Genomic DNA, 27827 nt, shown 5'->3' with positions numbered 1-27827 from the left:
CCCTATTGCACTCGACTTTCAGTACATTGTGCTGCTTGGGGACATTCATGAGTCACAAGAACTGCTCGAATGTGAATGTTCTTCCTAACGTCGACAGGAGCAGCACTACATCGAGCAAGGGTAAAAACAATGCCTGAAAACCTGGTTTCATTCCGAATTCTTCATTATTGGTGTGCGCGTGTGTGTGTGTGTGTGGGGGGGGGGCAGCTTTATTCTGTTTAGTGGTCAAGAGCCCTCTGGACACAGAATAGCTGACTGCAAGCCATGCACATGCGGCCCGCGTGTGTGAGAGCCCTGATTGCCCTGATCTAAGCATTACTTCATCTTAAGCGAGAAATAAATAATGTACTCGAGGGCGCGTAGCACTTGTTTAGCGTTATCTCCAAATCTAATATTTAGTTCTGCTCCAAAATATCTGGTCCAAAGAAGTCGCGTTTGATCAAATTATTGCCACTCACATCGCCACAGCACTCGCAGACGCCAAACTGTCCGTATCTTCCATTTCATTTAGTAATAACTCTGGATATAAACGTGATATCGAAGATGTCATCACTTAATTACGCAGTCTGTGTATCCATGCCAGAGCCCGCGAAGTAGCGTTTGGTCAAATCATTCATTTTCAAGCGACCAAAGAACAAACAGGAGACAAGATCAGACACAAGTCGCTCTGTTGTTGTTTCGTGTTTGTTCTTTGGTCGCTTGTGGATTTACACCAACCAGCCCAATCTATATACTTCAGACATTTTGCCAAATCGTCGCCCAAGTGGCACTCACTGGCACCAGTTTGTCAGTTTCCTCTATTTTAGCTCGTAATAACTCTTGATACCAATTTGATACTGACGGTATCATCATAAAATTACGTAGTCTGTGTATCGTCTGCGGACCGTAGCTGCTGTCCTTGCTGCACTCTTAGAACTCGCATTTAGTGAATTTGTCGTCCAGAAGGCTATGACAGGCGCCAACCTGCCAATTTCATCCGGCAATCTCCCGATATCTGGAAAGTCTCATGCTCGTTCCCAGAGTTATACATCACGTCTTATTCTTTATCTTACGCGAATGCTCCCGGGCGTGTTATCGGTGTTGTTATCAGGTCTGGGCGCGAAACGGGAATTGTTCGCCTCAGATATGTCCTCCTCTCCCTGCCCAGATCTGTTCCTCCTCACGTACTCACGCACCACCCTGTAAACTTAGCTTCCTTGCGTAGTCCTCTGCTATCAGGTCAAGCCGGGTTTCAGAGGGGGTGTCCCTGAATGCTGCTCTTGTGTGTTGTACTGCCAGACCATCTGCTATTGGAGTTCCATGTCCCAGTTATTATATATAATAGCTGTTTGAGGCTATTACATATTTATTATGCAAGTTTTGTGCCTGTGAGTTCCTGTAAATGTGCTCTGCGGTGATCATACTGGACAGAGAGCTATGCCTGTATAATAAAAGTGACTAATGTTCTCCTGCCCATAAACCTATTCCTAGGGTACATCTGCACCCTTGGAAGTCACTGGAGAGGCGGAGAGGCGTGTTAGCTTAGTTCAATTGGAAAGGGCCCTGGATCGGTAATACAGAAGATGTGGGTTCACGTCCTACTACTGGCTAACCTTTCCAGTGACTGCCTTCTTTCATCATTCATTTCTTAGGCACTTGATGCTTTGTATGTATTTGTCTTTTCTATGTTTTCCAGTCTCAGAACACCAACTGCCATGTTCAAAAGAACTGGAATATGCCTCTGCAATCCGGGACCCATCCCAACATCTCTTAATCGACAATGTACAATTTGTACAGAACGGCACGGTTTGTTGCTCGTGATTATCATCCTTTTTCCAGCGTCTCAGCCATTAAAGCCAAACTCTTTCTTACTCCTTCGATTACCAGATGAAAGGTATCAGGCCTGGCATTCTTTCATGAGTTATATTACGGTCACACTCCTCCCCACCCCACTTACTGTCAATCCCCTCACAAGTTACTTCCAAGACTTGATGACCCGCACAAAGTACTTGCTCCACCTACACAAACAAAAAAATTCCTCTACTCTCCGCACCAGCTCATGGTGTCAAACTGGAATGACCTTCCTACCCACATAGCATCAGAACAAAATGTATCGTAATTTATTTCCAAGTGTGTGTACATCATTTTTTGTATACATCATATTGGTATTTGTCTTTTTTGGATAAAAAACCTCCCCCTTTATGTAAATCACTTCAGAAGGGTCTTTAAAGTAAACAAATGAAATGAAGAACTTCGTGATACTTTCATAGTTGGAGCATTTTTAATGCATATTTTAAAACAGTGGCTGCTAAAAATGTGTCAGACACCGTTACAAAGGCTGCCTTCTGTATCAGGTGAATCATGATTTTTCCCAGAAGCCCAATAATGTATGACGCTGCATCACATATGCTATTTTGGAGCAATCTCTGCAGACATATTATGATATATCTGAAATCATAAGATATTATCAGAGTGCCACAATAAACTATATGAACCACATCTCATGTTACATCATCTTTGACTACAACATGCCTATTTGAGTATTTGAGCAGCCCAAGATACAAAGCTTGGTTCCTCAAGGTCTACATCCTACTCGAACTGGATGTGCACTTTGCACACAGAAGGAAGATTGAGAATGAAAAAATGGCTAGGAATGGCTAGGAATGGTAGGAAGCAAGCTAACTGGGGTTTTACATCATGCATGGAAGATTGAGGTTTTCGATAGTCAACTTGTGTAGTGAGCACTTCTGGAGGACTGAGAGCTGGAACCGGAAGTCAACATACCTGGAACCTTCATAACAGTCTGATTTACTTCCACATAACGATCATTAAAATACTTGAGGTGCTTAAACACTACTATTTGGGTGCCATCAGACAGTAAGAGTTCGAACAACACTTACGACATATTGACTGAATGGGTGGACAAAAGGATGCGTCAGAACAGGATTGGATTTGTGTCTGTGGTGGAATTGAGAGCCCAATGTAATTCTTACCAGGCGGAGCAGGCTGATGAGATGGTGCTTTGTGTCAGGGGTCAGCACAGTGGTTTATCCAGAATCCCAAGCATGGAGGAGTGTTGAAAAAAGTTCGGGTGGAGGGGGGTCATTATTATAGTTACATCATTACCGACATGTGTCTACAGCTGAAATTGTAAGGGCACCCCCTGTACGGGTTACCTCCACCTAGTATCTTGAGTATTTAAAGCATGTAGTAGTTACTATGGGAAAGGCTTTGCGTATCCTGTTCACCGCGCAGACTGGTATAACGATTATTTCTTTTTTTTTTTTCAAGTTTGTGCAACACCCATCTCACGAACTGTTGGTATGTAGTGTATTTCCTGTATGAGACACGCAAGCTTTGAACAAAGCTAAAGCTGGTAGGACGCCGAGTATTAATTCAGCTGTACGCTTTCTGAATAAGTGACGAACAATAACGAAAAGTTCAGAAAAACTATTTTTGTATTGAAACCAACCAGCATGATTGTGCATGAGACACGTACGCTTCTTACTTGTGAATATGAGCGCTAGGTTCGTGCTGCCCTCGAAGTTCTAAATATACTACTTTAAGAGCAGCTCCTTGCAACATAAGCACTCGACTTCTTTCGGCATTATTATGCAGGAACCACTCCGGCCCCTTTACACGGCGCCGTCAAACATGACATTTACACAAACTGTTCATGTGCTTCATCATGATGGGTGCTGAAAGCTCATCTAACAGTCTGTCGTTGGAACTTCCTCTTCATGCTGAAGTCGATTCGCAGCTCAACATTTCAAAAGCAATGCCTTCAAACTCTGCTGCACGTAGCTGGTGCCTCTCAGCTGCTGAAAGGTAGCTGAAAAGCTGACTTGTCGACTCCGCTGTGCTTCCGCGTCCATATTGAAAAAGCACCCAGCAATACGGAAGATGTGGAAACCACCCGAACTTCCGGTGTGGACCTTCCACCAATAAACGTCGCGGGCGTTTGACGTCATACACGTGGGAAAACCACTGCATAATAGCTAGAGTTTTGCGCTGATCGCACGAGTTGAGGGCAGAAATCGAAACCGCTTTTCGGCTCCTTGTTTGGAATAGTTGGCGGCTCCGCAGAGACGAAACGTTTCAGTTGTAACTTGTAGGCACCATGTAGGTTCGTTATCCATACAAACAAAGACATTGACCAGGTTCTGGTCAGAGACCCTTTAAGTGACTTAATTCAAGACACCTAGCGTTACACCTTTTTATCAGACATGAACGGAGAGCGAAAACACGAAAACAACATGAGAGATGGGACACAAGGTATGATACTATGGTGAACTATGTAGTGAACCATGGTGATACTGAAGCGTCTGGAGCAAACCGGTAGACACCAGAAACGGCACGAGCATTAGAAGATCTCGACGGCGTTGCACAAGGTTCTCACATGGGCCTATAATTGCGGCCTGGTTGAATGTCTGTTTGCTAGCAGTATTCACGTAGTTGTCGCTTCTCCGTTTCGTAGTGCTCACAGTTTGTCAGGACATGCTCAATGTTCGCCACGACACCACATTTGGAGCATATAGGCGGCTATCATAGTATCCGATCCGATACTCGAATTAAGCTATGCGAGAGTCATCCCATTGACAAGGGATTTGCAAGAGTTATATATGTCGCTTCTCCTTTCTTTTTTTCATCTACGTACGTACGTATACAAAGGCCGAAAACACCTCTATTTGTCTCGCACATGTCATACACAAACTACGAGCATGAGGTGCCGAGCTCATCTCCCGAAGTGTGGCTTTTGTTACACAAGGGTGGCATCGAGTGGCGGACTGTGTTGGCAATATGCGCATGTGTGCGTGTACAATAAAAGGAATGTTCTCTAAAGGACGTTCACCACCCCTTCTTGAAGGGTTTCTGAGAACTAGCGAACAGTTCTTATCAGCAATAGTCAACCATACCGACCATTACTTGAGTTGTCGTGAATGTAATGTCCAAGTTTTACACCAATGGAAGTAACAGAAAATCGCAACTGCAACCACCGTATCTGACATGGCTGGAACGTCACTACTCACCACTCCGCTGTTGAAGTAACTAGAAGCAACCGGTTCCCGACGACGGCTCCTTTGGGGTGGTCACGTGTTTCGGAGACCCGATAAACGTAGTTGAGTCTCGAGAGACGACGCATGCGTCCTGGAATTACGCACAAATATCCTATTGTCAGGACCCGTTTCTAGGTGCCTCCGATGCTATGCTTCCGTTACGCTGATAACGACAGGAATATCATATACACTCTGAGAAAAAAAGGAGTCGAACGAGAGTATTAGGCAATTTTACACCCCTTGGTGCAGTTTAACTCTCACCAAACACCATTGCAACTCCCTGTTTCTGCGTTTCTATGTTTTCATGCTCTAATAACTCCATTCAACCAGCGCTTTACTCCGTGGTAAGAGTTGAGCGCGAGGCGTCTTCATATTCTTGGACAGTTTTCGTTCTTTTCATTGCCTAGTCTAGCAACACTGACATCGTGCGGTCGTTTAGCGGTTGGCTGTTGTCGTGCGGGAACTTGAAACTATCAATGATGTTCTCAAAGCTGAATAAGATTATCGTCGAAGAACAACGTCGGCGTGCTGAAGTGCAATGAATGCCACAACTACAAATCATGTGTCTGAGTGTCGTCCTGTATGTACTTCAGGTAAGTATGCGTCCTGTGTTACGTACACGAATTATGAAAATGTGGTATCGGTTCACAGTTATGCTTCTTCAAGAGAGTTTCTTTTCGTAAGTGGACCTTTGTATTCTAAGAAGTCTAACTTCTTTGAAGAACAGGAACTTCAAATTGACGATAAGTGAAATCGTATTTTGGATAGGACGCTTTGTTAATTAATGTGAACAGCATTGCAGAATAGTCTGGCTTTGATGGAACGCACTGCAGATGACGAAGGTGGCAAGTTACCTAACGGCTAGCATCACTCGGCATGTCTCTGGAATGAGAAGTGAACTGTGCAGGTTGTAGTAAGGAGGTACCCTGCACTGGTAAGTTTCAATGGGGTAGGTATTACCGCCGTTCTGTATTATCATTCACGTGTATCCTGCCGACGACAAGTGGTGTCAGTGCAGGGGCGGATCCAGTCCGTGTCGCTTTTGTTGTTGTTGTTTGTTTGTCGAAGCCCCTAGGTGGGGGAGGGGGGGGACACCGCTGCTAAACCTACTGTTTTGAGCCGGGGGGGGGGGCAATCGCGCAACCGTCCCTCCCCCCGGATCCGCCACTGCATCATCAGTGTTGAGTTCTAATGCTGTTGTTACTGTTTCAGATTTACGAGTCGTTTGCACGGCACATTGGGCAGACAGAGAAAAGAAAGTGCTGCTCCACCTCCACAAAAGGATGGATGCACATTGCAAGGAAGACAAAGGGACTAGTTAGAGTAATGATCAGCTCATAAATGAGAATATTATTGATGAACAAGAGAGTAAGTAACCGACATAGCACCAAACACTTTTTGCACGCACAGGCATGATTCAAACCACTCATTTTCCTAGCATAGTTTGTTTGGCACAAGAAATTGTTAGTTATGAAAGTATTTGACTTATGATAACGTAACATATCGCCACTGCTCGGACTCCATTACCTATATTTATCTTGCAGATTATTACCGAGCATGAGTAATTCATGCCCTTGCTCATCTGCTGAAGGAGGTGCATCTGACCTTTTCACTTGTGTAAGTGCTCATCTTATTACAGGTGTTTTACAATAGATATATTGGGAAGTGTATACACACATCTATTTTAGGCAAGATATTCTTGTAGGCTCCAAATTGTGAATTGCATATGACAGCAGTTTCTCATATAAGGCAACTACTCTTCTGCCAAGAAAAAAGAAAAATCTAAAGTACATGTACTGCACTTTATGCCTCAGCCAGATGCACTTCAAAAGGCGCGTCTCCCCCTGCTTTCTCATGAAAAAGCAGAAAAGTGGGTGCCGATATGCCAAATTCCTATGCACTGATATGTTAATGTATAGTGACAGATGAACTTCGAATAACTGTTTTGTTTCCTGTTTGTAGGAGTTGGAAGTATATGCCAGGTGATAGTTGCATTGGGTGTGTGGCAACCTTATAATGAAAGAATGTACTTGTACCTGTGGCATCTTACCAGTTGTTTTCATAGGATCATATTAAGCACTGAAAGCTTCCTTTTTCTGTTCTTGCCAATTTGTATCAGAGACACAATAAATGTTTCTTATTTAGATATACTGTTTTGCAACACTTATTTGCATGATCTTCAAGGTGAGGAGACGACTGGAGTAATGTGCACTCCAGGTGAAGGGCATAACTTTTATGCCTTATGTAGCATAACAAGAACTCCCCAGTGGAGTTATGCTAGCCTCATGAACGGAGTTACTTTTACACCCGATATGCTGGAGTAAATAGGGAGCTGTATGGGAGTAACTTTTACTCTGTACCATAGGAGTAAATTTTACTCCGTAGTTTCCGGAGTTGCAGATACTCTTCAAAAGGGGTGTTATTTTGCACCCCGGAGTTAGGACGTTTTACCCCCGTAAAGGAGTCGGTACGACTCCTTTTTTTTTCAGAGTGTAGGGGCGGAATAACGTTGCGTAATCGAGCGATCACCTGCCTACGTTGTTTGCAGGCTGCTCAAAAACATGTGTTCTTATAAGAGAACATTCGCAGAAAAAAAGCAAAAAATGCACGCATGCACATATCAAAGTTGTTCCTGCTCGGTAGTTATTTGTTGCAAAAGACAGAGAAGCAAATTCTAAATAAGTTTCCGCTCCTCGTTGTCGAAACCCACAAAAGCTGTACCTTATACAAGTAGACAGTCTTTCCAAGCGCCTCCGCTGTAAATTAGGTTCGACTCTATTGCCTAATACGTGTTATCGACATGCACACAGCATATAAGTAGTTGCAGAAAACGAGAATTGTCAGTTAAATTTTCTAAGCACGAGCAACATGCCACCTAACGTATCTGTAAAGGAACCCACACTATCTAGTTAACACGCCCTTATCGAAGCACATATTTTATCATCCACGTTCAGCGCAAATATTTTTCCCGAGGATCACGAAAAAAAAAAAAGAGAGAATAAATACCGCCGCAAAGACAACTGTACGTAGTACGTGAGATCTGCGACGCGTGACTCGCAAACGTACCCGGTCATAATGCGACGTACATGCTTGTCACACGTAACGTAGGCTGCACGTGCGCGGAAAGCGCGCTTCGTGCTTTCGGCTAAAAGAAACATGCAGATGTGCCCAGCCGGTATTTTAAAGGAGCAGACTAGAGGCACACAACTTTGTTTCTGTTTTTGATCGGTATGGAACGTAAGGCGCCCGAAAACAGTTTTCCCACAATTAGCACAACCGTAGCGAAATTGGGACGCCCGCAGTTCGCGTTTTGCGCGACCTGTAGATGTCGCATCTTAACTCCAACATGGCGGGCGTATCCAGGTTGTCACTTAGTTTCGATTTTGAGATTTTTGAACTGCAATCTTGATTCTCGATGCGTTGAAGGCGAACGAGTATTAGACGCTGCTCATATACTCTGGCAGGCGTAACCTAGTTGTTCAAAGAGAAGGCTATAGTTGTCGCGTATTATTTGCGACGTTCCGGATCAACCACACTTCGTAAAGGTGAATTTCACGTTTACCGGTTGCGAGGCCGAAATAGCAAGCAGGGAGTGTGCTGTGCTCCAGGAATGTGAGAGACATGCAAGCACAGGATATCTGTGCTAATGCTCTCTTACAGATATAAAATCTTCTAAGTGTGTAGCGCGTGTACGAATGCATAGTTTAGAATTTACAGGGTAATGCTGCCACATCCGTGTGTCGCTGGTGCGCATGTTTTTGGGATTCTTTAACGAAACGTCGCATTCTTTCTGCATTCTTTCCAAAGTGATTTGACGCGCTGATTCAAATGCACAGTTACAAAACTGACTTGGTATACGTTTTCGCGCTAGTCCTTGCGCTTTATTGCACATAATGGTTACTCAAGTTTGAAAAATATTGTTCTGTTTTGCCTAGACTAGGTTTTGCTTCCCTTCCTGACGTGAGTTGCACAGAAGTGTGCTTCAGAAAAAAAAAAGAAAAGAAAAAGAATGTTCATCAGATATGTAGGCAGTGCCGCTCCAAGAGCTCTGCTATACACACATAAGCTTTGCTGATGTAACATAATAATAATAATAATTGGGTGTTTACGTCGCGAGACAACTGAGATCATGAGCGACGCCACAGCGGTTGGTCTGTGGATTGCTTTTGCCCACCTGAGGGTTCTTTAACGTGCAATGAAAGCTCATCACACGGCACCCCGCATTTAACGTCCCTCGCGGAAGACGGCGTGTCTAAGCAACTTGTACCCTGCCACCAAGTTGCTGGCGTCCTCGGCCGGGTTCGAATCCGCGATCTCGGGATCAGAAGGCGAACACGCTACCGACTGAGCCACCGAGGCCGGTGCGGATGCAACAGGTTTGCTGATTTTGCGTCGCTCAATCCATCTCTTCCGAGGATGCGTCAAAGTAGGCGGTATTCCATGTGTGGAAAGAAGGAAACGTGGAAAGAGAAACTGGCTGTCCCCTCGGCGCGCATAGTCGCATTGTGGCACAGAACAAAAGTCGTTTGGTTCTGTTTGCTGGTCGTTGTCTGCACTGCTTCCTTCATCCATGATTTCAACAGGTTCAGCTGAGCGACCCATGCGAAAAGCAGCAAGTTCTCCGCAAGTGAATGCGTTGTCGGCCGTGTGTACCTTGATCGGCTAGTCCCCGCTAGTCCCGAGTTTCACCACTGTGCGGCGTCGATTTGGCGAAAAACGCGAATAGCCCCCCGAATCTCCCGTGCGCGAAACATCCTCCTTCGCCTTCACAATAGACACGTGATGACCGCCGCCACGCGCGTCACTATGTGACGTGCGTGGTAGGGACGCTCCTCATTGGACCTGGGATCACATGATCGAGGTGAGCAACATCGCGCACACCGGAGCGTCTGGTACTGCTTCGGAGACGCCAGGCGTTCTCCGGTGCGTGATGGCCGAAACAGCGGATTTGAAGCCTGTCAACGACACGACCTCGACTTTTTGGGAGCGCTGACACCACGGGAAGAACGAGTGGTGCAGCACGAATATAACTGTGTGTTGTTCAGCGATACCCCAGTGCTTCCCGACAGCGTGCAGCCTGTCTGACCGTTTTTTACTGCACAGTTAGTTCAGTGGCTAACAGGTGCCGCCACAATAGCGCCGTCATCGCTTGCTTTCTGCTGCTGTAAATTTTGAGATTGCACAGAAGCCACGGGCATTACTCTTGTGATCGCAATCTTTGTTGTCAGTTGTATCTTGTTGGATCCATATATGCTTTGTTTTTCAGAAAACGTGATATAAATCACATAACTAATAGAAGTCAACAAGAAACAGCTTGCAATGTTCGTAGCAGACGGTTTTTCCTACCAACCAATGAGGGAGCTCTCTACCACGAACGTCACACTAGACTGGGTGATTTGGGTGAGTGGGAGGGCGATTTTGCAAATTAATTGCGCCGCGGTGAAACAACTTTGGACCAACATATTTTGTGGGAATGCTTTTCACATACTGCTTTAAAAGATGACAGCAGTTTTTGGCCATGTTAGATACCCTGTAGATATACTTAGATATACTGTAGTCAAACAATGCTTGTCGCAGTGGGGCTCTCTTGCAAAGCGTGCTTTCAGTGCACTGGTAAAGTGTACACAGGAGAAGCCCTCAACCATTATGTATTTTCCTCGTTTTCCCAGCGTGCTGTGATGCTCCGTTCTAGTGGAGTGTGATGATAGTGGAGCATGCTCTTGTGGTCTGCTTCGATTCACTCCTCGTGAAGGACCGCAATACGCGCAATTGAAACGGCAATACCATTCAAAACAAAAGCTCAAGCTTAGCGAGCCAAGCGACAGCTACGAAAAATCAAGTCATGTTTTTGTGAGGTGGCGCTCGACGACGTATTTATGCGTTGCCAAAAAAAGAAAATTAGTAACCAAGTACTGCGTAAGGAAAAAAGTTACCCATGCAAACGTTGCTCTCTCTGCATCCCGCATTGCCTTTGGAGAACTCAATATGGCGGTCACGGCACAGTTGCGTCTAGCTACCGCTAGGCGTGCCCGATTTCGTTTCGGTTTTTTCATATGCGGTAGAGCGACGCAACTGTGCTACACTGCAATGAAATGCACGGAGCAAAGTTCGCGTGACTAACGATTTTGTTACGCAGGGTTTGGTTACCACTTTTTTTTTTTTTTCGCTTCTCATGGCATGAATGATTCGTCGTGCACCCCCGGAAGATCGTACGGCAAGCCGGGAACGCGCTATGTACGAAAATGCGGAGCTACTTTTTCTGCACACACCCTGTATAGCACAGTTGTACGTAACTCGTTACCCAGTAACCAGTTACTTTTTTGGTAACGAAGTAACGACTTAGTTGCTTTGCCAAAAATTGTAACTACGCGTAATAACTTATAAACTTACAAAAATCGGCAACCGTTACCCACGTTAGTCGTTACTTTTCTTCGTTTACATTCGGCTTCAACAGGGACGACATTGTCAATTAGCATGTGGAAATTCCGTAATCTTCTAACACGTGGTGTCCCGACACGGATGTTCAGCTCCTGGGAGCCTTTCGTCGACAGTCATTCTTTTGTTGAGTCCTAAGGTGACCGGCATAACGAATATTATTCGGCTGTGTTATTGACCATGTGAAGCATTCTTGAAAAAGCACCCTGGGATTTCTTTTTTTTTCTCTTTCTTCTTCTTGTTTGTTATCTCACAGCTTGCTGCCCATAAACTAGAGTCACTAAACTCGACTAACCTCGGATCCTCAGATGACACAGCCATTTTCTGCTGATTCGCCGTGTTGGTGTAAAATGTGCTCATCTGACTTAGATGACGAGATCCCGGGTTCATTATATGCAGCTCGTTTGTGTCATGAACAGCGAAGGATACCGATGAAACAAAAAGAAAGAAAGAACTTAGTCCGTGTATTTGCCCTCCCTTCTGCACACTTGTCGGCTCCAGTTAGAATCATTCGTTGGATTAGTAAGATACAAATATTCTTATTCTTAGCGAGATTATTTTTACTTTTAAATTCCGTGTTACTGCTGCGAAGTAACTGTGGCTATGAGCAGCGTACAGACTTGGGCAGATGGAGGGGGGACAGCAGGAACGAGTGGAGGACGGGGGGGGTTAGTATGTGTCCTGGGCCGACTTCAATGGGAACTGTGCCGACATTCGTCTGGAAACTCTGCCGGAAAACCCAGGGCAAACCCCAAATAGCACAGCCGGTGCGAGGAATTCGAGCCCGCTTCACCTCCCAGTCTTGGCGTGGTAAGCGGTCATCCTAACCGCTATACCACGGTGGTAGCAATTAGTAAGGTGACACAAATGACAACCGCGCCAGCGTGGCCCACGGTGGACGAAATGGTCAAGATGAAGGCGAGAAAAGGTGATGCAAGTTTAGAATTTTCGTATCATCTTTGCCTTCCCAAAACAAAATGCCTTGGTACGTCCCAGACGTCGCACTCGAATGCGAAGAGCTAATGTTAAGGTAAGCGTCTTTGATATTTGTGTTGCCTGTACCAGTTAGCGTATCGACGATTATACGTTAAAGGCTCTGCATCTGACTAATCAATCGAAGGCCTTATGGAGCCGATGCCGGGTTGTGAGGTGGTAGCCGTGAAAGTTTGGCTGATCTTATGGTTTGAAGTTGCTTATAGATGTTGGTGAAGCGTTTATTAGCACACATAGACGAGTAGCTGATGTCGTGTAGCCTCCTAGCAGTGTTGCAAAAATAAGTAAATAAAAAAACAGCTGTTGACTTTGAATTTACAGAAAAAACAGATAAGCAGTCTCGTTACTGAATCAGGCACATCCAGGCGATGCATCAAACAAAAGTGGCCGTATCTGATGCAGCCGTACCTTTCCACAGCAATTGTTCAGTCATGCCAAGGAGGCTCTCACAAGGAAACACACCAAAATATTCCGATGCTCATTTCGATGCTCACACCACCGATGGTCATTTCGAGTATCATATCCTTCTAAGCGAATTCTATATAATTTGCCGTACCAAATAAAGTACACGTCAATTTTAATTTTGACATGTTTATCATGGCTCTGTAATACCATGGTAACGCAAGAGTAACTCGTTACTGTCGGGTAACGGGAACGGGATCTCTTTGCTACTTTGGTAACGGGTAACGTATTTAGGTCCTTTTCTTTTCGTGGTAACGAGTAAACATTATTGAGTTCCTTTTTTTCGGTAACGTGTTTTAGTCTGAAACCAGAAGGCCGACGAACTTCTCGAATCATGCACACCGAGAGTACACACTACCTTGCATGGCACACACAAATGCATTTAAAATCACTTTCTTTTTCTAATGAACGCAATAAAAGACTGTGTACGGGAGGGGAACATGTAAAGGTAAAATATCCGAATGACGATTGACCGGTTAGAAGCATGAATAATTTAATTACGAGACTTCCGTGCAGTAGTTTCGTAACTAAATTATTCATGCTTCTAACCGCGGTTAATCGTCATTCTTTTTACCTTATGTCGGGGGCTTGTTATTTACTTTTTATCTACGCGTAAAATACCGCGTTGTCCCCAGATCTCTTCCACCACACTGCAAGTGTCGATGGCTTTATCAAGTAGTACATGCACTGCTTCATGTTTTTGTAATTCAGTGTCCTAATAATTCATTATGTGAACTATGTCAAGTTAACAGTATCCATAAATAGTTAGAGAAATGCTGTGGGTGTAACTACTACCAAACGCATGGGTGCTTTACGCTCCGAACCGGGTGGAGAAGAGCTACTACCGCAAAAAATAAGCCAATCTAATTACATGCACATAGACTGTGTCTTTTGTGATCGAATGATGAAGACAACATGGCTGAATGCATTCCACATACGCAGATATGCTCCAAGTAACCAAAGGCCATCATCCGCAAATATTCCGTATTGTTGTACTATGTCGATATCTAATATTTCACGGCAATTAAAAGGGGAATTAAAATGGCGTGGTACTTTTCGAACCTAGTTTTTCGGAGCCGAAAAAGAACAACAGATAGGAGGTACATAATCATGGGTAACAGAACCCAAGACCTCCGCTTCTGGAACGTAATGAAGGGACTGTCTTCTCCTGTCACGCTCCGGCACCCATTACGTGCCCTGTCCCTAGCCACCGCACACACGGAGTTGGATACTGCTAAGGAATATTGCGCTCGCCTCGCAGCCGATCCCTCGGCCGACCAAAAGTCGGCCCGCGGCATTCCAGTTCCTTTGGCGTCGTCCGCTGAGCCGGCTTTGGATCTTCCCTTCTCGCTTGTGGAGATGGACTCTGCGCTGCGGGACTCGCCCCAGCACACATCCCCCAGACCGGACCAAGTCACGTCTAAATCACTTCGGAACCTTCCGGGTTCAGGTCGTGCTTGCCTCTTGCGGATGCTCAACGCCAGCTGGCAAAGGGGCGACGTCCCTCAAGTGTGGAATACCGCTATGGTGGTTCCCCTTCTCAAGCCCTGCCAATCACCCCGCAACATTTACTCCTTCCATCCGATTGCCCTTACCAGCTGCGTGGGAAAGACGTTGGAACGCATGGTGTTCGTCGCCTGAGTTGGTACCTCGAGACCGTGCGATTCTTCCCCGAAGTAATGTAAGGCTTTCGGCAGGGTCGGTCGGCGATAGATAATGTTATCGATCTAGTGACTGGGACGCAGCAGGCAAGAGCTGAAGATCGCATGACTGGCGTGGTCTTCCTGGACGTAAAGAAAGCGTACGACAGCGTTTTCCATAGTGCCATCACCGCGACACTGCAAGAAACTGGTATCGGAGGCGCTCCCCTTCTTTGGATCAAGGACTTCCTGAGCGACCGCTTCTTGTTTGGTCGGACCACTGAGGGGGACACTGACCCCCACCCTGTCAGCCGCGGCGTTCCTCAAGGAAGTGTGCTCAGCCCCCTGCTCTTCAATGTCACCATGGCCTCTCTTCCTGCACTGCTGCCCCACCACACGCGTCTCACGCTAGATGCCGACGACATCTGCTTATGGACATCTACCGCTCGCCGCGACACCATTCAGCATCGACTGCAGGAAGGTTTAGATATTATCGTCGCGTATCTCGCCGACCGCGGTCTCTCCGTTTCACCCAGCAAGACTGTGGCCATGGTGTTCACTCGTCGATCATTGACGACGTTCCCGCTCGTCATTGAAGGTTCACCACTGCCATTTGTCCCGTACTGCAAGTACCTGGGCGTGGTAAGCGACCGCGACCTTTCCTGGTCTCACCACATTAAGATTCTCACCACCAAGATCAACAGCTACGTGGCGGTTCTTCGTTGCCTCGCTGCTTTGCGATGGGGCCCGTCCTTCTCTGACCTCCGCCGTGTCCACCAATCCCCCGTGCTGGGTTCTCTCCGGTATAGCCTTCCCATCTTGCATGGTATCAGCCGAAGCAGAAATCGAGATCTCCTCTTTAGCCAAGCAAGGAGCCTCCGCGTCTGCTTGGGAGTCCCTTCGACCACCGAGACACACTCTGTCTTGCAGGACGGCGCAGCCCTCAGCGTTCTCGCACGGTACCTTACTCGACACCCTCTTCACTACCTTCGCCACGTCGTCAAAGAGTGCCCGGCCTCTGACTTCGATCGTGCTCTCGTTCGCCTCAAAGGGTCCACCCTGCACAGTTCTCCCTGCCCTTGCACGCCCCGGCGATGTGGACCCTTTCAAGACCCGAGATCTGTGCCAGTACCCCCGGCCTCCAGAGGAAGAACGACGTGTCTGTGACAGTAGCCCGCCAGCTCGCGCTCGAGCATATCAGTTCGGCCTATCCGCAGAGCCGCGCCATATATACCGATGGGTCGGTAGCGAATGAGTCATCAGCAGCGCCCTTCTACGCCTCGCAGGAAAACCGTGACCTCGCCCTCCGACTTCCCTGCACAGTGTCCTCCACGGATGCGGAGCTGCTCGGACTGCGTGCCGCTCTGCGGCATATCGCTGAATCTGTGCGTGATGCGTGGGTCGTCCTCACAGACGGCAAGGCGTCTTTGGCACTCCTGTCAGCATACCACCCGAGCGTCGTGAGTGATCTGCGTACCATGGTACTTCTGAAGTACGGCCACCTCTCCTCGGTCGGCCACCGTATCTGCCTTCAGTGGGTACCCGGGCATACAGGGCTACACGGAAACACCTGTGTTGACGCGGCTGCGAGACGGCTGCGCTTGATGCGGCCACGCGCTGCCCCTACTGCCGCTCCCGGTGTCTGCGAGTCGCCTGCTAATTCGGCGTCTCTGCGGCGACGGCACCCGCCAGTTTCTTGTAGACACTATCCGACCGCATGCATTCCTGCAGTTCATCGACCCCTCACTGGAGTTTGTCATCGGCTGCCGCTGTACTCGCGAGGAGGAGTTCCTTCTACATCGTCTTCGGCTGAACGTTGACCTCACCCGTTCACTCCTGTTCAAAATGGGCCGCGTCCCATCTCCCACTTGCCCCTGCTGCGCCGTAGAAGACGATATCTCCCATCAGCTCCTCCACTGTGAGGCGAGTTCTTTTTCTTTTTGTTATCTATTTATTTGTCTTTTTGTTATTTCTTTTTGTTTCTTATTTATGTTTTAATTTCCGTTTCCTTTTTTTGTTTTGTTTAGGGAATAGCAAGCCGGCGTGCTGCACGGCTGACCTTTCCCCTTACTTTTTTCCTTTTTCTGACAATAACCCCCCCCCCCCCCCGCCCGCTTCTTCTTCTTTTCTTCCTTAATAGTACTTCATTTCAAGCTTCAAAGGTGTGCCATCATTACCGAACGATCTGCATTGTCGACGTGGCGGTATATTTATTGAGGGGGTGGGCGAGGAAGTGAGCTTCTGGCCGACGTCGTAGTGAACTGGGCCGACACTCAAATTGGGCTTTGGGCCGCTGTTCTGCCATCCTTGCATTAAGGGTTGTCTTTTCTCAGCGTTCTCCACTCTACTGCGCCCATTGTCCTCCTTATCAACCTTCTCGCTTACTTGTTATCACCGTGAACCGTCCGCGAGAACGGCTTGAAAGAATGTCGACCCAGCCTTGCGGCCTCGCATTTTGCACGGGTACAAGACTTAAGAACGCACTATATATGTCAGCTCACATTATGTCACAGAAGAATTACTAAAACAAATACGTTACGTTACCGAGAAACACAAAGTTATCATTACTGTTAAAGCTTTCATTTCAATTTTTTACTTTCCTATTGCATTTAACAATGGTTTCTTTGCAATATGAGACAGTTACTTATAATTATAATACAGGTTAGGTAAGAGTTATAATACAGGCTTGGTTTAAATCACTGATTTTGATCGCGATTTAAGTCATTGTTAAATAGCTTCCTTCTAGATGGTCATGTTAAATGGATGCGAATTTACGTTTAATACGCTGTTGTGCATAGAAGCCAGGCTCACCACGCAAATGAATATATGAGTGAAAAATGGCGTTAGTAGGTAGAGATATTTAAAGAATTTCAACTCGAAGCTCAGTTACCCCGTCATAAAGGGAGAACAATGTTATATGCAAATATCGTAAAAAACGTGTCAGGTGTACAGTAAAAAAAAAAAAAGAGAGAGAGAGAGAGATAGGAAGGATCGGATGTCGCCATGATGATGGGAATAATGGGGCAACGCTATCGTAAGCCATTGACAGTAATTCTCGAAGGCGAAATACAACATCACCTCGAATGTTTGCAAAAATCGCCTGGGGGGCACTATTTCACGCTTAAAACATGCAGCTAAAATAAGCGGACAGTTGCACAGACAATTAGAAATCTGCGAGCATAGGAAGGATCAAAAACCGCGCTTCGAGCACTGTACTGTCAAGTTTCTGCGCAGGTATGTCGCCATGATCGGCTTGAAGTCCAGTAAACATTGACATAACACGGTTATATGCGCCAGGTCACAGTTATATTCGATGTACTGAAGTGAGTTGAACATAGATGCATATGTCTTACTTAGATGACATTTACATTTTGTTCGTGAATGACGCTGCCGAACTGCGCAGGCGCAACGGCTCGGGCATGCACAACTTAAGCATGCTGTTGCCGAGACAAGTGTACACATTAAGAAAAGCAAAAAAGAAAAATTGCCTTCCGTTTGCTTCTTCTAAATAGAGGTATATGACGTCGTTAGCAAAATATACATTTTTTTTTTACTCTGAGTGTTATCTGTTTTTACTCATTACATTTATTTTATTTATTTCTCTCGTTTAAAGTGCACCACTCATAAGGATTATTTCCGTTGGTGGGCACTAATAAATAAATAAATACGAGCTCAGAGCCATTAAGGTACCCATCAAATTTCATACTGGTGGTAACCAAGTTTTACTGTGGTGCCACTCGGAAAAATTAAGAAAAAGCTTGGAACATAAAAATAAGCAAACATTATATACATGGAAAAAACGTAACGGTCACAGATAAGGTAAATATTAAAAAGGAACCATCGGCGGACAGATCACTTTGCAATAGCGATACACTAAAGCCATAAGGATTTTTGTACATCTTTTTACCGCTATAGTATGCAATGCCATAAGGAGTACACAAAAATGGATACGAAGAAGAGAGCGTCCGATTTCCCGAAACGAGCACCTCAGCAGAACGCAGTATCTGCAGCGTCGTCTATTTCTTTTTTTTTTTTAAGCAGAAGTCCCCAGAAATGTTCTGCAGTCTCTTTGGCTGTGAAAGCATAGCCTTTTTTTGTAGATGTTTTTATCAATGAAAAAATGGCTAGGAAGCAAGCGAGCTGGTGAAGATGATGCATAATGTAAAACCCCTGTCTTCCGGTGCTCGTTATCAGAGGCGAATGCGCGCTGAACTCTGATAATTCCCCTCCCTTTCGAGTTTCATTCCTCATCCCATTTACATGTGCTCAAACGCACAGTTGGCTTTCCTACATGCGAAAGTGTCGTTAGGCTAAGCCCTCTTTAAGTGTGATGTCTCACATTTTAGTCGCACTGTCATGCCCCCGGGAACGAAACTGGTTCGCTAAATAACCAAGACATTCACGTTAGGTTCCTAACATGGTCCAACTAATTGTGAAACTGCAGTGGCAAGTTACTTAAAGCGGATAGCTTTTGATGTATAAGACCGTGAAATCCCGACGGAGCGCGAATTCTACTTCTGCCCCCACTGAGTACAGTGTGTAAGATTTCAAACGCCAGGGGAACAAAAGCCTTTATAGGTATACGGATAATTCTTTTTCAGCATGCTTCCTTGTATATGGATCTCACAGGATCCAGTATGGCGCCATTGAAAAGTGTCGACGTTTTCCGTCAAAATGAAATAATACGTTGCATCTATGTGTGTAATGCAGGCGAAGCACGCTTTAAGTTTGCGCCGGCGAATATTGGGCATGCACTGCGGTCTTGCATGTCCGCTAGGCCGAGGCGTGTTACTGTTGTCGTTTGTGCACTGAGTAAAATCCTGTACGCAGGATTTATTCAACAGCCTTGCCAACCTCAAGGCCGCACATCCAAGGCAAAGAGCAATCTACTTTGAAATATGACGACATAGTAGCTAAGATTTCCGTGATGCAATTGTGAACCCATCTTTTCTCTGTTGCAGCGGAGGAGTCGCCGTAACGTTTTATGGGGCATGCGAACGCCATAACATCCTTATCGTTCTTTATGGGATCAAGGCCAAACGAACACCGCAGTGTTGCCATACTTGCCCGCTATTCCACATTATTTTTACTACAAATCACATAACTTACACCAAATTTGACACCACTAATAACGGAAAATTCATTTATCTTTTCCAACTATGGGCCTGTTTTGTTACTGAACATTTTACGATGACCTTAGCCGAAAAGAGAGTAAAGATAACAACAATCTCTAAACCTCTCTCCTCAGTATGCGAACTCACGTCGTGAATAGCCCAAGTTACGAGAAACAGGCTTCGAGAATCTTGTTCTCCTGCACGGACCGTAAATTCCCAAGGCGAACAGCAGCTGCAGCAACGCCCATGTCGGAGCTCTGAAACATGTCTCTCTGTTTTACGGCATTGTCCCAGTGAGAACAGCGCAGATATATCCAGGCATAAATTTGACATGTACAATTTTGTGGGGCGCATTATGTAAACTTTCGTGTCGCGGGGAACACATTTACTATGGAAACACAGCTGCACGCAATGGATGCGGTTTCGAACAGTGAAAGACCAGTGAACCGAATTTCGTGGAAGGGCCTTAAAGGGGCAGTAAAATGCAAAAACAAGTTGACTTCAAATTACATTAGACGCTTCGTTGATTTCGTACTTGCTATAATAATTCAAAACTTTGATTCCGTTACGAAGCTACAATCAAAATTATGCCGGACTCTTTCTTGCTTCGGCGCTAAGCAGAGAACGTCGTTTCAGCTCGTGCATCTGTGTTTGTAGTCCATGCTGCGCGTGATACGCGCGTGCCACGCCATGGAGCAGTCCCGGTGAAAATCGTAGTGCGCGTTGCGAAGCGGACTGGCGTCGTTGTCCGAGGGACATGAAGATGAATGTTGTGAGTGGAACATTCACGAAAACTGTTGTGGGCTATAACTCAGTGAATTGGTATTGAGAAATGGAGCGGTGCTGATCATGCCGCGCATATACGGAACACTACGATCGCACCCGTTCCAAATCCAGACGCCCACGATTAGGTATGCGCGTGCTTCTCCTTCTGTCTCATTGGATGTCGCCAATCTTTGCTTCCTGGAGATCGCATTCGTTGCCGCCAAAGACGGCTCTGCTTTCATTACGTTTTCCTTCTAAACGGTAGTGTTGTGCGAATTAATTTTGTTTGAATTGTATTAATTGAAACACGGGACTTTCATTTGAGAGCAAGTTGTTTTTGCATTTTAGTGCCCCTTTAAGCAAAGCTGAACAAGCCGTAGACGCTTCGTATTGTGCTTCATGACAAAAGATTGGCTTGGATCGAAATGGAAAATAATATGGCGATTGTACTTCCATGAATCTGGGTCTGTCTTTTACAGAATCCTTGCATTTGACAGCGCAACGACCATCTGGGTTGTTGGGGATAATGATGAACTGGCATGAAATAAAACTAACGAGCGAATAATATAAAACTGAAGACTACGTGCTGCCTCTCCTGAACTGAGTCGCGTCGTCATCAACTTTAACCGTCCAAAAGGGGCCCCCGTTGATCGACTTTGAAGATACATGCTCATTTTCGAAGAAACGAAAATAGACGAGGTCGGATAGAAAAAGCGTTACATTAGTAACTGGCTTATTAAAACAACAGGCATTGACTAACCGGGCAAACCTCTAGCGACGAAGGCGCTTCTAGGGAAAGCGGCGCATCGTCGGAGGGAGATTCCAATCTACTTTTCGGTGGAGCCCGTTGGTGAGACACCGAGAGGTTTGGCTTTTATATACTGCTTGCAACAAGCCGGACGGATAGACTAAACTTCATTGTCTGTTCCAGTAACGATGTGTGATCGGAGCCCTTGGTGGGTGGTTTACAGTTGAGATCATTTTTGAGCGCTTGCACGGGCAACGAAAGACGACCCATACATTTAAGGAATTTGCTTTTTTTTTTTTTTTTTTTACTTTATGCGCGAAACCATGGGAGTATGCCCGAGTATGAAAGAGCTGCCGGAAAACAACTCTCTCCAGTTTCTCGATCTCGAAATCCAAGTCTCTCCAAGGTATGTGTTGGGGCTGCTGACAACCCAGTAAAAAGCGTCTGTTGCCTTTCGACAGCTGCCATTCAAAGATCGTCAAGGACAGCGTCGTGAAATCTGCCATAAAATCTTCTCTCTCCAAACCCTGTGAGCGCTTGTGAGCAAAACGCTTCATGTTCCAACTAGACAGACTTTATTCTGCAAGGTACTTTGCCTCAAAGCCCAAACAATTGCTAAACGCCTTCTGGTTCTGGAGGGAAACTCCTCTGTTCAATCCAGGTCGTCTGAGCATCCTGTTGTAAGCATACCATAGTACCGTGGGATTCGTGCACAGGGCAAAAACAAAACAAAAAGAAAACAGCGAATTCCTCGGGTCTAAACGCCGCGTCTTTTGTTGCCTGTACAAGCTTCCAAAAAAGATCCCGATGGTAAACCACCCGCCAAAGCTTCCGATCTGCACTGTAGAACATCTCAACAAGTTCGTCACTTGCAAAAGTAATGTGCAGTATTCCTTCGCTCACCTTCATGCTCATATCGCTGATCTAATGTCTCACATTAAATGAGGTAGGGTAGTGCACCCCAACGGTGGTATGCGGACCACCCCATGTCATCGTCATCATATATCTGTTGTTGCATGCGAGAGTTATAATCAATACAATTACTGGGAGGCACCATTGGGAACTTCTCACTTATATATCCTACTGATCCAAATACATGCGTCTTTCTGAGAAATCTGGACGAACGCAGAGTAGGTCGGTCTTCTGTCCATCATGTCCAGACCACTCAGTACGGGGACTTCTTCACATTCCAGCACCCAACCAATATACCAGTTCACACGAATAACATATTCTACGAGTATGTTCATCGGGAGGCCTTAAAAGGGCTTAAAACGGCATCTAAACGACCAAGAAGTAGGAGGCAGCTGCATTATTACGGATTAACCTAACATCTCCACGATCTCAATCAGTAAAAAAGAAAAGTCGAGGGCCTCGACACGCCCTTTTAGGTCGATTCTTCTAGTACGGCGCTGGTGTGAGAGATAGGAGGAGTTTCTTTCTTTTTTGGAATCCCAAGCAGCACAATGTACTGAAAGTCGAGTGCAACAGGGGTGGTCGGTATGTGTCTTGTTAGAGTACTTCAGTTTCACGAGTCTGTTCAAGGCCTTCCACCTACCCGTCCACCCCTATTGCACTCGACTTTCAGTACGTTGTGCTGTTTGTGATGGTCCTGCGATTGTGCCGGTAAAGAAAGAATCAGTGATTGGCCTACCTTTCTTTATTTTTTATTTTTTATTTCGGTTGTGATTTACTATGCTATAAGTGCGCATTCAAGAGATGCAGTAGTCTTCGTTTAACGGAACCCCTTTTACGAGTGGCTTTCTGCGTGTCCGGGATTCATACGCTATTTCCACGCACGGAACGACGTATAGTTCAGAATGATCCATTCCTGTCACGCACAATGAATGTTTTCTGCTCTGCAACACGGCATCTGGTTTAGTGAAGGCCGTGAAAGCAACGTTACGACACAGTTGTCGACAGAACGAATAAATTCTTGCTACTTTAGGCGACAGGTTCTGTACTCAGAGCGCGCTATATTCCAAACGATTTAATTAACTCTTCACTCGCGTTCGAACGAGCGTGTCTGAAACGGCGGGGAGTTACCATGTGCTCCAAGAACACCCCCTCCTCACTAGATCGCGCTGGGATAAAAACTGGTGGCCATTGAGAGAATGAATCGATGTCTTTTCCTAGGGCTAGACTAACTTGAATGAATAAATGAACGCAGTTGAATACCGAAGCGCGCGGCTAAGCTTATTTGAGAAACCGCCGTCCAACAAGCGCACGCTATACGAAGACACACAGGCCGCTCCTTATTGCGGCTTCGAGATACTACATTAGCGATTTTTAGAAGAGCGTGCGTAAGAATAGGGTACCCATATATAATAGGATGTCGAGGACGCAGAGTGTAGGCTGTTTGCGTTGTGGAAAGGCCCAGCTGCAAGTGGCACGGCTCGAATCCCGAGGTTCTACCGTATTGCTATAGCGGATGCTACTCTCTCAGACAGAGGGGGGGGGGGGGGGAGGATGTCGAATATTGGCTCGCCGTTGTTGACCACACACGAGTGAACATCGTCTCGAGTGAGATGAGTAAAGGGTAAATGAGTCCGATGTGCACTGTGGATGGGGGGCACGTTGAGGTGTCTTTACGGTAAGCCCATCTCCTGAAGAAAACGCGCAAAGTTTATAGTTCCTGTGGATCGTTCAGCATAAGAAAGTCCGGGGTATAAGATATCCACCAACGTGCCAGTCCTTGAGTGTGCAAAGTAGGTTTCCCGTATAGTGCTGTACGTGCGACGTTCTTTGAAGATATGTTCGATTGTATCACATTGTTGAGAGTATCCGTAACTGGCAATATCGCTATAGCCAACCTTGCATAGTTGTGAGCTGGTGGACGCAGATCCTGTGCGTAACCTATACGGGGTGTCCCAACTAAATGCGAACATATTTTTTAAATATATATATATATATATATATATATAGATACTCATTGAACGATGCGACAGCACCAGAGGACACGTGTTTCGCCGTGTTTGCGGCTCGTCGGCCCTGGGTAGCTGCGCATCGTTCGGGATTGGCAAACCAGGGGTCACTCAGCGAGCGATATACACCTGCGAGGGTGACTGAGCACTCCTCAATGCCACAGTGCAAGCCAGTGAATTATAAAAAGGGGGGGAAGCCCATTAAAAAAATAATAAGTAAATGATGCTAGACGTGTTTGAAATTCAAACTTACAGATTAAAATGGCTTCTATGGCTGCACGTAGAGAAACAGATACTCATTGAACGATGCGACAGCACCAGAGGACACGTGTTTCGCCGTGTTTGCGGCTCGTCGGCCCTGGGTAGCTGCGCATCGTTCGGGATTGGCAAACCAGGGGTCACTCAGCGAGCGATATACACCTGCGAGGGTGACTGAGCACTCCTCAATGCCACAGTGCAAGCCAGTGAATTATAAAAAGGGGGGGAAGCCCATTAAAAAAATAATAAGTAAATGATGCTAGACGTGTTTGAAATTCAAACTTACAGATTAAAATGGCTTCTATGGCTGCACGTAGAGAAACAGATACTCATTGAACGATGCGACAGCACCAGAGGACACGTGTTTCGCCGTGTTTGCGGCTCGTCGGCCCTGGGTAGCTGCGCATCGTTCGGGATTGGCAAACCAGGGGTCACTCAGCGAGCGATATACACCTGCGAGGGTGACTGAGCACTCCTCAATGCCACAGTGCAAGCCAGTGAATTATAAAAAGGGGGGGAAGCCCATTAAAAAAATAATAAGTAAATGATGCTAGACGTGTTTGAAATTCAAACTTACAGATTAAAATGGCTTCTATGGCTGCACGTAGAGAAACAGATACTCATTGAACGATGCGACAGCACCAGAGGACACGTGTTTCGCCGTGTTTGCGGCTCGTCGGCCCTGGGTAGCTGCGCATCGTTCGGGATTGGCAAACCAGGGGTCACTCAGCGAGCGATATACACCTGCGAGGGTGACTGAGCACTCCTCAATGCCACAGTGCAAGCCAGTGAATTATAAAAAGGGGGGGAAGCCCATTAAAAAAATAATAAGTAAATGATGCTAGACGTGTTTGAAATTCAAACTTACAGATTAAAATGGCTTCTATGGCTGCACGTAGAGAAACAGATACTCATTGAACGATGCGACAGCACCAGAGGACACGTGTTTCGCCGTGTTTGCGGCTCGTCGGCCCTGGGTAGCTGCGCATCGTTCGGGATTGGCAAACCAGGGGTCACTCAGCGAGCGATATACACCTGCGAGGGTGACTGAGCACTCCTCAATGCCACAGTGCAAGCCAGTGAATTATAAAAAGGGGGGGAAGCCCATTAAAAAAATAATAAGTAAATGATGCTAGACGTGTTTGAAATTCAAACTTACAGATTAAAATGGCTTCTATGGCTGCACGTAGAGAAACAGATACTCATTGAACGATGCGACAGCACCAGAGGACACGTGTTTCGCCGTGTTTGCGGCTCGTCGGCCCTGGGTAGCTGCGCATCGTTCGGGATTGGCAAACCAGGGGTCACTCAGCGAGCGATATACACCTGCGAGGGTGACTGAGCACTCCTCAATGCCACAGTGCAAGCCAGTGAATTATAAAAAGGGGGGGAAGCCCATTAAAAAAATAATAAGTAAATGATGCTAGACGTGTTTGAAATTCAAACTTACAGATTAAAATGGCTTCTATGGCTGCACGTAGAGAAACAGATACTCATTGAACGATGCGACAGCACCAGAGGACACGTGTTTCGCCGTGTTTGCGGCTCGTCGGCCCTGGGTAGCTGCGCATCGTTCGGGATTGGCAAACCAGGGGTCACTCAGCGAGCGATATACACCTGCGAGGGTGACTGAGCACTCCTCAATGCCACAGTGCAAGCCAGTGAATTATAAAAAGGGGGGGAAGCCCATTAAAAAAATAATAAGTAAATGATGCTAGACGTGTTTGAAATTCAAACTTACAGATTAAAATGGCTTCTATGGCTGCACGTAGAGAAACAGATACTCATTGAACGATGCGACAGCACCAGAGGACACGTGTTTCGCCGTGTTTGCGGCTCGTCGGCCCTGGGTAGCTGCGCATCGTTCGGGATTGGCAAACCAGGGGTCACTCAGCGAGCGATATACACCTGCGAGGGTGACTGAGCACTCCTCAATGCCACAGTGCAAGCCAGTGAATTATAAAAAGGGGGGGAAGCCCATTAAAAAAATAATAAGTAAATGATGCTAGACGTGTTTGAAATTCAAACTTACAGATTAAAATGGCTTCTATGGCTGCACGTAGAGAAACAGATACTCATTGAACGATGCGACAGCACCAGAGGACACGTGTTTCGCCGTGTTTGCGGCTCGTCGGCCCTGGGTAGCTGCGCATCGTTCGGGATTGGCAAACCAGGGGTCACTCAGCGAGCGATATACACCTGCGAGGGTGACTGAGCACTCCTCAATGCCACAGTGCAAGCCAGTGAATTATAAAAAGGGGGGGAAGCCCATTAAAAAAATAATAAGTAAATGATGCTAGACGTGTTTGAAATTCAAACTTACAGATTAAAATGGCTTCTATGGCTGCACGTAGAGAAACAGATACTCATTGAACGATGCGACAGCACCAGAGGACACGTGTTTCGCCGTGTTTGCGGCTCGTCGGCCCTGGGTAGCTGCGCATCGTTCGGGATTGGCAAACCAGGGGTCACTCAGCGAGCGATATACACCTGCGAGGGTGACTGAGCACTCCTCAATGCCACAGTGCAAGCCAGTGAATTATAAAAAGGGGGGGAAGCCCATTAAAAAAATAATAAGTAAATGATGCTAGACGTGTTTGAAATTCAAACTTACAGATTAAAATGGCTTCTATGGCTGCACGTAGAGAAACAGATACTCATTGAACGATGCGACAGCACCAGAGGACACGTGTTTCGCCGTGTTTGCGGCTCGTCGGCCCTGGGTAGCTGCGCATCGTTCGGGATTGGCAAACCAGGGGTCACTCAGCGAGCGATATACACCTGCGAGGGTGACTGAGCACTCCTCAATGCCACAGTGCAAGCCAGTGAATTATAAAAAGGGGGGGAAGCCCATTAAAAAAATAATAAGTAAATGATGCTAGACGTGTTTGAAATTCAAACTTACAGATTAAAATGGCTTCTATGGCTGCACGTAGAGAAACAGATACTTATTGAACGATGCGACAGCACCAGCAGCCATAGAAGCCATTTTAATCTGTAAGTTTGAATTTCAAACACGTCTAGCATCATTTACTTATTATTTTTTTAATGGGCTTCCCCCCCTTTTTATAATTCACTGGCTTGCACTGTGGCATTGAGGAGTGCTCAGTCACCCTCGCAGGTGTATATCGCTCGCTGAGTGACCCCTGGTTTGCCAATCCCGAACGATGCGCAGCTACCCAGGGCCGACGAGCCGCAAACACGGCGAAACACGTGTCCTCTGGTGCTGTCGCATCGTTCAATGAGTATCTGTTTCTCTACGTGCAGCCATAGAAGCCATTTTAATCTGTAAGTTTGAATTTCAAACACGTCTAGCATCATTTACTTATTATTTTTTTAATGGGCTTCCCCCCCTTTTTATAATTCACTGGCTTGCACTGTGGCATTGAGGAGTGCTCAGTCACCCTCGCAGGTGTATATCGCTCGCTGAGTGACCCCTGGTTTGCCAATCCCGA

The 27827-nt window shown here is 46.2% G+C and overlaps 1 long non-coding RNA gene across 1 annotated transcript; it reads left to right on the top strand.

The window, feature by feature from the left end:
- Positions 1-6186: 6186 nt before the first annotated feature.
- Positions 6187-7182, top strand: LOC135396130 (uncharacterized). Its single transcript, XR_010423320.1, has 3 exons — positions 6187-6404; positions 6581-6653; positions 6999-7182. It is a non-coding gene; the product is annotated as an uncharacterized LOC135396130 (long non-coding RNA).
- The last annotated feature ends 20645 nt before the right edge of the window (positions 7183-27827 follow it).

Source organism: Ornithodoros turicata, chromosome 5 (genome assembly GCF_037126465.1).
Source record: "Ornithodoros turicata isolate Travis chromosome 5, ASM3712646v1, whole genome shotgun sequence".
Taxonomy (NCBI): Eukaryota; Metazoa; Arthropoda; class Arachnida; order Ixodida; family Argasidae; genus Ornithodoros; species Ornithodoros turicata.
This window is presented reverse-complemented; position numbering and strand designations above follow the sequence as displayed.